Genomic DNA, 11,509 nt, shown 5'->3' with positions numbered 1-11,509 from the left:
GAATAACCCTGCTCAATTTTTACCTTTTGTCCATCCCCCTCGCCCACATCATCAGTGATAAGTTCTGCGGGCGAGTTTAATTTTCTAAAGTAAGAACCGTATTTCGTAGAGTAGGTTGCCAACAGTGTTGCTTCCCTGCAACTAAGATAGCAAAGATTGAAATGCAGCAAAGTCAGCTCTTGAACACGTTTCATCGTCGCTAATTAGGCCGCCCTGGCGCTGGAAGGTTTGCGCACGTGTTGGTATCTTCAGGCACTTCAGGCACCACACTTCACCAAGATAGAGGGGCATGATTGAATGTTTGCGGAAGAGAAAAAGCCTTATCTCAATGCAAGATGTGATACGATGGGGCAATTTGTGGATGTTTAGTTGACAATGAGTGCTGTTATTTTTGCCTAGTTTGAATGTTTGCATTTGCTACAAGAATACAAATTTTCTTCAAAGTCAACCAGTGCCTTGTGATAATTGCATTCCGCATCGCTTACATTCCAGTAATTGTTGGGCCCTCAGATCTCGGCATCGTGAAAAAGTACCGCGAACTCACAAGTGCCTATTACAGAAAGATGAATAAATCTCATTAGGAAAACCACGTAACCATTCCAATCAGTGTGCGACGGGATGAGAGGGCAGTAATCTTTACACGTTAATCCCTCCCCGCTCCGGCTGTAATGGAGTGATGCTGCCACCGAGCGTCAAACCCGTTGCCGCTGTTTTGCTGGTTGGCATATCAAACATTCTCGAAAATGGATTTGATTACGCTGACGGTGCGCAGGCGTGTAGCATATTATGATAACACAACAAACCCGAATTCCAGACAAAGTGAAAAATAACCGTACCAGAAGGGTGTGCAGAGATTGGCCTGACTCCGGCTCCGATGGGTTTGAAGGTAAAATACGAGTAAAGTATTTTTTCTTCTTCTCGACTCGACTCGCGCGCTGTTTTGCTGACCGAACAAAGTGAAATGTTTTTCTTTGATAGGCAAAATGAGAAGGGCTTGTGCCATGGGAGAAAGTTTTCCTGTTTTCGTGATTAGATCGGTTCGTTTGGCGTTTCCTAGAAGCGCACACGAAAACAAACGAATAACTCTTCATGATCTCATTAGACTCGAACGAATCGGAGGCCCTAGGGTAGATATTTAATAATCAATGTTGGCTTTTTAGGAAAAGGCTATTTTATAGAACAAAATGGGTTCAGACACTCGATTCTCAATATCAAACGATAGCGATGAACTTGAACATCACCGTCGCGCCTGTTGTGATGTAATTAAAATCAGTAGGTGTAATACATGTTCCAAAGTACTCAAAGCTTTCTCAGAATAGCCTGGAAGCAAACCGGCAAAGCTCTGGATGGCTGCTTTTGTGGAGGAAGTACACCTTCCCATATGAATTTCTTGAATTCCATATATTTTGAAGTCAAATCATTATTTCAACGGTACAATAGTGAACATCGGATATTCATGTTTATCTCCTTCTTCACTGAAAATTGTTTTCATTCAAAATATGTCAAGCAAATAATCAACAATCGTCTGAATTTCTCGATCAAATTTCTTTCCTATCTCATCAACATTCAACGAGTGCACTCCTTATTCGTTCTGATCATCGGAATAGAACTTAAGGGGGTATTATAGTGTAGAGGAATGCTTTTTGCACGTTTTTTCGAGGTCCGAACAAATGAAACATATAATCATTTTATCAACCATTATTTCATTTGTTTTAAATCCATTAAGAATACAAAAACAAGTAAACGAAAAAAAATATTTCAATTATAAAAGTTACAAAGCGTGTAAAGTGAATTGGTAAAAACCCAGTGCCTTAGACAATACGATCTCAACACTTCTGATTATCCGCAAGTAATAAATCCAATATATTCCTCATAGGTGAAGACGCCACTATGGTATGAATCTCGGACAAACAAGAAAAAAATGTGTTTAGTCATAAATTGATCACGATTTTCAGAAAAATCTAAATATTCAGTACTGATGGCAAGGTCACGAAATGTTATTGAATATTTTGTTGGAAATTTCATTATACGCTAGTTTAGAATATGTTTTGGCGAAAATTTTCGAACCATAACTTTGCGGTGAAAAGGAACAAACTATTTTTTTCATTTTTTTCTAGTGTAATATGTTCGACAATGTATAGATTCACTGTTTTCTTTTCCCATGTTTAACGGTTTTAGAATACCAAATCTGATTTATTCCGTCTAAAGGTGGCGTTGTGCCTCTCACATAACAAGATCTGGCCATAAGCCCATGAAATGTGCTCCAATGAGCTAGTATAATGTAATGTTAATAATAATGTTCGGTATGTCGTATGATGGGATTTGGTGCCGGTCATTAAGTGGTCACTTCCCTCGGAAACCTGATTCGGTACATATCCGAGAAAACTGAGTCACAACATTGGTTGTCTGGTTAAAAAAAAAGTTGTTCTCACTTGTTTCAACAGTTATTGTAACAATTTGATTACTATTTGAACTCGAAAAGAATCAGCTGAGTGTAAAATAATATGTTTATCGTTTATTAATATCGTTGAAAAAAAAGGTTTCTTCACCATGCTTAAAATTGAAACGAAGATGCGATTCAGAAAAAAAAATCTTTATGCAATTAAATAAACGAATTGATGAGAACCACTGACGGAAAGAACCAAAGTTGATTATCGAACATGTCACAAGAAAAAGTTTATGATTTAATTGAATAATACCTTCAAAAATTTCAATTTGTTTCATTAGTACGTTTGATCATTTTCACCCCGGTGATCAATTTGCCCACGGATGATGGTCCATGCGATAGAGAGATGTATTAAGAATTTTGAAAACAAATTTGAAATGAATCGGTTCAGTAGAATTTGAGATATCGTGAGTTTTGAATCAAGGACGGACCAAATTAGATTCCGCGCAACTAAAATGGCGATATCTCGGTAAATGTTGAAAATTTCGAAAAATCGTTCAAAGGACATATTTTTGAATGTATAAACTTCAGAAATATGAAGAAAAAAAATTTCTTTTTTCATATTGGAAGCATACCAATTCCGAATTGAAATTCGTATTGGAAGCATTCCCATTTTTCCATACATTTGTTCTACCCAATCAGAGATACCATCTGGCAGTAGTTACAAACCAGGACACCTCTCACAGCTACGATTATGATCAAACCATTGTAATTTTTCGAGATATACATAAATAAAAACACGTTTTTTCGCACCTCAAGAGAACAAAATACTCAAATTTATATATTTAATATGTTTCTCAGACGACCCATGCGGTGAAGATAGAAGATCGTTTGACAATTTCCGAGTCATCAAACGTTATGCTGTTATGAAACATCATCATGATAGTATGAAAAGAAAGAGCTGCTTCTTCAGCCCAAATCTCCTGAGCAGCTGAATTTGATTTTTTCAGCATGGAATTGTGGATATAGATGTTTTGGTGTGTGTATATGCTTTTCTAAATCAGATTTACCTGTAATGGTTCACTGTTGTTTTCATACTACCGATTCAGCAAAATGACAATAAGTACATACCGCTATTAACCACCGATACGTGGAGGCGATCTGGCGTAGTGGTAACATCCATACCTCTCACGCAGAGATCACGAGTTCAATTCTCACTCCCGACATTCTTCCAAAAATGGAAGTAAAAGTGACGAACCAGCCGAAATGTGTTGAAAGTCACTATAATAGAGAAAAAAAACACCGGATACGTATAGATAATATTTGCAACATTTAGCATCTTAATAGTTCATCGGTTAAATATGACTTTCGTTCAGACATTAAAAAGACACCTTGCAAAATTGTAGTCATTAATAAACAAGTTTTCACAGAAAAATAAAATATACTGAAAATAAAGAATGAAAAGCAAGACAAAGGCGAGAATATCAAAAATAAATCAACGCCCCAATAGGATCTCAAAATCAGGACATATCCTAATAAATCAGGACTGATGGTATCTCTATACCTATATGAACTAATGCGTCGACGAGGTACAATATTTATATACCAATGCGTATCAGGAGCGCGTGAATCACTCGCTCGAAAAGCAAATGCAACGTTCATTCTACCGACAATGTGGAGATAAGAAATATTGCGATTTAAGGACATTTTTACTAATTATGTACAAATAAGCCATTTGCGATTTAAACTCACAGTCTCAATCCAGCTAGCGAGTAGGCAACATTCTTTCCTAATGCTGATATCACACACAGATGTTTCGCTCGAGTTGATCGTGTTGATTTTAATGTCGCCTGAAGAAGAGCGCTTCTGTATTTTTGCATCGCATGTGCACATTGCTGTTGTTTTTCACGTTGGACTACGTCTAACCTTTCAGTATGGAGGCCCATTTCAATGTCTCGGTGTCTAAATTATCTCTTCAAATAATGGATGGATTTTTATTTTATTTTTTATTATTTGAAAATTTTTCCATTAACTTTTTTACCTAAGACATATGGTAGGGGTTCTGCCAAAACGAACCAAGCGTCAAAAATATTAATTTGAGATGTTTCAATTTGAAGTTTGGGCTCCCACTAATTGACTGTGTCGAATCAAATCTATCATTTAACCGGTCACGTGCTACAAACAGGATGTCAAGCATAATACTACCTTTCATGCTGTAATTGTCAATTTCTGATTCAGAACCTTTATAAATATGGAAAAACTGCTTGACACGCAAAACTTCATTCTCTTTGCAGCCAGAGCGAACCAAGTACATGCTAGTTATTAACATAATATCATTACACAATACATTAGTATTATGTAACGGCTCTTGACTAATTTCATGAATAGTATATATATTGACTCACTTTTACTGTTTTTTTACAAAATAATATCTTAATAAATGAAAATAAGTTGATTAAGGAATGCATTACACTTGGTTTGTTGTGATTGAACACCATTTTGCAGATGCAGATCAGCGCTTCTACACTTCATGGCAGCCCTTAGACTGTCTTACTTACCAGATCCCGACGACAGGAGCTGTCCGAAATAGAAAAATCTGTTAAAGATCCGGATTTGCCTTCATGGAGAAAACGATCACTATCGTTCTATATTGTGGGTTTATGGTTCGCTTTGGTTGAATGGAATTTCATTTTTTTACAGTCTGCTACACCGAATTTTTGTTTTGAAGCTGTTGTCAATTGTCCGAATGTCATGGTCATTTTACAGTCGATAGATTATTATTTTCTGTGTAAATAACTCAATTTTGAAAAAAATGGCGCATGGTTCATTTTGGCTGAACCCCGACCATATATAGTGTGAATATTAAAACAAGTAAACAATGTATGAGATAAAATAGGTAGCCGGAGAAAATCATGCCATGTGTCTGATGGGATTGAAAAGTCAATAAATTTCAACAAGCATTGTTCGCAACTTGACGAATTGAAGGCAGCGATCTAGAAGATTTTTCAAAATAAGGCGTTATGTTCCGTCAGTTCAATGCTGAGTCTCATATCTTTTTGAAAACTCTACAAATTGGTTTGAAGTATGGACCACTGAAGAATTCCTCAATTGCAATAATTTACACTCTTTGGACAGCATAAAACACCACATTGATAAATTTTCTGACGAGATACCCAACAAGTTCTGGGAAGATGAAGTTTTTAAAGCTAGGTGGAAAATGGCGAAATACTGGCGTTGGCGAACAAAATGATGCAGATATAATTGAACGAAGGTATATCTACTTATAATTATCATACTTTTGATTCATTGTAATCACTTGTCAATGCAACGGTTCGGTGTATTCTGAAGTGATATGCGAAATAATACAAATTAAACTGATGTTTGCATGCTGGAGGAGAGCTTGTGTGAAGTTAGGAGTGTTTTTGGACTTGTTGGTGGTTGGGGACATCCCGATCGATCATTCGATTTTCACGAATTCGTGCATTGTTTCTGGATTAAAAGCAGTGCCAAAGTACAACACATTGCAAGCCGGATAGAAAGGAGAACAGTGAAAGTAGTGTTTATTAGTTGAAAATTTATGCTGAGAATTCCTTCCGCATGATATAATTTGTGGACGGGTTCTATGTGAATTATGTTTATAGGAGTGTTGGTGATGTATTGTTGCTAAGAGATACAGAACAAGTTCTTGAATATCCGATAAGTTATTCAAATTGACAGCCTATGGTTCAGTCCTAGGTTTTTCCGACTGTGTTCCTGACATAACTCCGACATAGTGGTTTTAGGGTGTTAATATTAATTTTATCCCAAAAATGCACAATAAACTTGACTGTTACTATCAACCAAAATTATGCTCTCTAACCACTCTCGAAATAGTCAAACACAAGCCAATGCACATAATCACAATAGTTTAATTATTCAGAATTTTGCAGCTGTGCGCTGGAAATAAGTAGTATTCAATCTAAAGAAGAATTTTTCAAGAATTTGCTGATGAGCACGCTCAAACAAAGAAACAATGCTTGTTTGTTCTAATTTTTTGTTTTGTTAGAAAACCCTCCGGTAGTGATTCACCCCAATCGTCTTTGCAATTATCCCAAAACTCAACCAACCATCAAACGTCCTTAACCATCCCTTTCGCGTCTATTGCTTCCGAGAAAGGATATCGAGATTCGGCGAGCCAAAACAAATTTTGCACCTCCATGTTCTGGTCCGAAAGTGGCACCCAACATGTATCCTGTTCTAGAAAATCGATTGCTCTCGAAACACCAATCGCTATTCAACCAGTGCCACGGATTGTAAAGCCGACACCGAAAGTGGCAGCAGCAAGTGGAACGAAAACTATTATTTATGTTCCGAGTGGCGGACGGAATCAATAGCATAGGTAGGAAGCGAACAAAAGCATGTTTTGTTGTAATTGAGTTGAACATCGGTAGAGGGTAATCCTCTTCACCGCAGCAGCAAAGTGTGTGGTGATTCCAAAACACACCCAACGAGAGGGTGTGATTTGGGGGTGGCGACACCAGCAGTGAGGCGAAATTAGTCCTCATCGTCGTCAAATTGTCGCTTTGAATGTGTGTTCAACTGCGAAACGGTCGCCGAAACTAGGTCATCGCTGGGTGGGTGAAAGGGGAAAGAACTTTAATATTACATTGTCCACCTCCTCGTTTAATGATCCAGTAATCACATTCCGGACGAGGACACAGCGGAGCGATACTAACACAAGCGCGTTTGGTTACATAAGCACAATATCGAGCGGAAAATCGTTAACTCACTGCTGCAAAACGAAGAAAAAGCTCTCCATTTCTCCCCTACAGGACCTACATTGTGCTTGTGTTGGTTCGCTTCGTCGAAAGCTTCGTGTTGAATGTCATTACATAAAATTTTCTGGAGCGGAAGAACCACTTGAACATTGCGCAATTTTACATTGATTTTCCGAACTCACCAACACCAGTACACGATTTAATGCCCCTCTAATGTGGAACGGAAATCGTACATTGGAGGAGAGCATGCGCCGGTGTAGCATTGTTAGAGCTTTTCATTTTCCTCAGCTCGTCGCATTTCGGAGCCACTTCGTGTGAAAACGCTTCAATTATTGATCCAGAATGAAACTAATAAAATGTACTGCTGCTGTATGGCAGTGGATTTTTTATTAGAATTTACAGCGCCCGCCCCCAACTCCACCTTTCCACACATGTGTTTTTTCTCCCACATTTCTCATGTCAGCAAATTAAGCTCGGAATAGTGCTTTCTTTGCAGAAAGGTGGGTGTGTGGGGTGTGGATGGAAAACTAGGGCGCGCGAGGGGAGAAAGCTTGAGTCGGCTGTTAATGTGATGCACTGCGCGTCTCCATGGAGATGATGTCGGTGATCGCTACCGTTGTCCGAAGTAAATGAAAACGCTGTAATGGGCTTTAAGTTTTGAATTTTTTATTCCACAGATACTATGGGAACACATATATTTGGCCATATACCGGCATAATTAACGTGTTCTACGTCACCCACAAATGATGTCAATTAACTCGGTTCGGTCGATCTATTTGGCGAATGGATAAAAAAATGCATGGTGACGAAAGAGTTAAGTGGAACGCAGGTTAATTTACCTGACTAATGATGTTTCATCTCCACATGTCCATTTGTAAAAAGAATGGAAGTAACAAAATTTGTAAAAAGAAAGTTTTTTTTTCATTTCCACCGAAAAATATGCATCCTTCGGGCCTGAGGCCTTATTTCGCACTGGTCCGATGTACTAGGAGCGAGATATTCAATCTAACTTAAGCCACGTTTACATCTTACCCCGCCTTCCTGAATAGAAGAATTTAAGTTTGGGGAAAAAGTAATTATTTTTGGGTGAAATTCAAAACTATTTTTAACCCATTAACCACCAAGCTGTAAAAATATTTTTTTTGACGAAAGCCATTGGTGTAATTTGGATTATTGATGTTAAAGAAACCCCAATGTTCAAGAATAATTTTTTCCCATTTTCCATATTCTGGGAAATGACTGTTCGAAAAATCGAACATTGGCCGAAACCCGCACTTTTTTTTTGCAAGCACAAATATACCGCGAACTGAAAATCAGTTCAATTAGCAAAATATACGGTATTCACAAATGCATCAATTTTATATTCACGAACGAACAAGCACAGGAGGATAGAGGTCTCTAAGTATAAACCTAAGTTAATCCACCTAAGATGAAATGTCTCCAATGCTCTGTACGTGTGCCCGACACGGGATACTTCCTATTGGGATGCAGCTGACCCTTAATCAGCAACGCCCCCCTAGTCTGTACCTCATATCTAGCGTGGTGCGTCTTTCTCGACTCAAGGAATCCAGGATAGAATGGTCACTAACCGGCGCAATCATCAGTTCATGTAGAGTTGTCATGAGCGGTACAACCTTTGGCTCTTGTTGAATCATCAGTGGACTGCACAACCTTTGGCCCGTGTATCTGTAAAGAGTGTGTGTATGTATTGCCGCGACTAAGTAAAAGTTTATCGATCGGATAGGAGGGATATAAAACGGGGACACAACGAAGGAAACATCATTAAACGTTGACATCGGCGTTTCTGAGGAACAGGTATAGATGAAGCAGAAGATCAGGATCACGGCTACCTAAGATATCCCGGACGGGGATCTCCGATTGTCTGCCTTTTGCTCTCAGTGCTCTAGAGAGCTGAGAGCGAGCAGTATGGAACCGGATACACGACCAGACAACATGCTCGATGTCGTGGTAGCCTTCGCCACAATCACAAAGATTGTTTGCTGCGAGCCCAATGCGATAGAGATGCGCGTTTAGGTTGTAGTGATTGGACATAAGCCGAGATATCACGCGAATGAAATCACGACCTACATTCAATCCCTTGAACCATGCACTCGTCGAGACCTTAGGGATAATCGTGTGTAACCAACGACTGAACTCATCTCCACTCCACATGCGCTGCCAACTTACGAGCGTATACTGACGAGGAATGTGGAAAAATTCATTATAAGCAATTTGCCTTTCAAAAAGTGTGCCTTCTAAAGCGCCCACCTTAGCTAGCGAGTCCGCTTTCTCATTCCCCGGAATCAAGCAATGAGAGGGAACCCATGCTAAGGTAATCTTGAATAATTTTTCGACCAAAACACTCAATAGTTGTCTTATTCTTGTTAGGAAATGAGATGAGCATTTATCAACTTTCATTGAGCGGATTGCCTCTATTGAGCTGAGACTGTCTGAAAAAATAAAATAGTGGTCGATGGGCAATGTTTCAATGATCCCCAGTGCGTAGTATATCGCACCCAGTTCAGCGACATACACGGAACAAGGATCTTTGAGTTTGAAAGAGGCACTGGAATTTTCATTGAAGATGCCGAAGCCAGTGGACCCGTTTATGAATGAACCGTCAGTAAAGAACATTTTATCAGATCTAACTATGCCCCCATATTCTGCCGAAAATATCGGCGGAATAGAATATGAGCGTAGATGATCTGGGATTCCATGGATTTTTTGTCGCATGGACAGATAAAAAATGACAGAGGAATTGCAAAAGTATGGGAAGCAAACTTGGTTGGAGATGCCTGGTGAAGGGTGCACGTCGTGGGTAAGGTATTCATGGTATAAAGACATAAAACTTGACTGAGGAATCAGTTGGAGTAGATTTTCGAAGTTATCAATTACCAATGGATTCATGATCTTGTAACGGATGAGAAATCTATAGGATAATTCTGTGAACCGAAGAGTAAGCGGGGGTACTCCTGCCAAAACTTCGAGACTCATCGTATGTGTCGAATGCAAACACCCCATGGCTATACGCAAGCAACGATATTGTATCCTCTCCAGCTTGAGAATATGAATCCTGGCAGCTGATCGGAAGCAAAAACTGCCATATTTTAACACTGATAATATCGTTGTTTTGTATAACTGAATGAGGTCTCCTGGATGGGCACCCCACCATGTTCCGGTTATTGTTTGGAGAAAATTGATTCTTTGCTGGCATTTCTGTTTCAAATACGCAATGTGTCTCCCCCAGGTACACTTAGAATCAAAATATACACCCAGGTATTTGAAAAACATCGAGTGTTGGATCGTTTTGCCGGATAGGTGAAGCTGGAATTGGGCGGTTTCGTGCTTCCTAGAAAAAACGACCATTTCAGTTTTCTCCGTAGAGAATTCGATACCCAGCTTTAGGGCCCACGTGAACAGATTGTTCAGGGTACCTTGCAACGACTTTTGCAGAACGACGGGATTAGTACCCGTGATGGAAATAACTCCATCGTCTACAAGTTGTCTCAGCGTGCAGTCTCTAGTTAGACAATCATCTATATCATTGACGTAAAAACTGTACAAGAGGGGGCTTATAAGATGAGATGTGACATTTCTTATTTAATGTAATTTCAACTTATTACTGGCAGGCATGTGCTGTCGTTTTTATTGTTGGCCGTGGACAAATGTCTATGCTTAGGAATTATTTCTTTCTAAGTATCCATTTGCCGAAAAAAAAAACATTTTCCAATACCTGCAAAGTACCAAAATGATGCGAAAAAACAATGGAATCGAGGATTGGGTGGTTGTTATCCGGTCCGGCGAAAGTATATTCACAACAGCAATCTCAATAAAATCCTCGTTATACGTATTGATCATTTCCTCCAGCTCCTCTACACACGAAATTCTACGGGCCACCATTACCTAAGGTTATTACGGACAAAAAATCATACAGATTTTCAATAATATTTACTGAATTAATTGATATTTGCAAACATTCACAAATGAGAATGCAAAATAAATGAAAAAACTTCCGTCTTTCAAAGTAAATGAACCAAAACGCGCTGCAGAGGTTAGATGTGTTGGTATTAATTGATCAGAAAAAAATGTTCGTTATGGCCTTCTTGAATGGCGTTAACGTTCCCTGTGGAACTTTTGTCGTCTCAACGTATGCATTAACTAGCGTCATTTATTAATACTTAGTTGGGATTATCTAAGCCAAATAACACGCCTTGAATGTATTCCGAGGGGCAACCTCTAGAATACGCGTGATCACAGTGCAAGTCGAAGGAAATTTTTTTGACGAAAAAATCCCCCGGCCAGAACGGGAATCGAACCCGAACACCCGGCATGATAATGTGAGACGCTAACCACTCGGCCACGGGTG

The sequence above is a fragment of the Toxorhynchites rutilus genome, chromosome 3 (assembly GCF_029784135.1).
Source record: "Toxorhynchites rutilus septentrionalis strain SRP chromosome 3, ASM2978413v1, whole genome shotgun sequence".
NCBI lineage: Eukaryota > Metazoa > Arthropoda > Insecta > Diptera > Culicidae > Toxorhynchites > Toxorhynchites rutilus.
Note: the sequence above shows the minus strand (reverse complement) of the source record.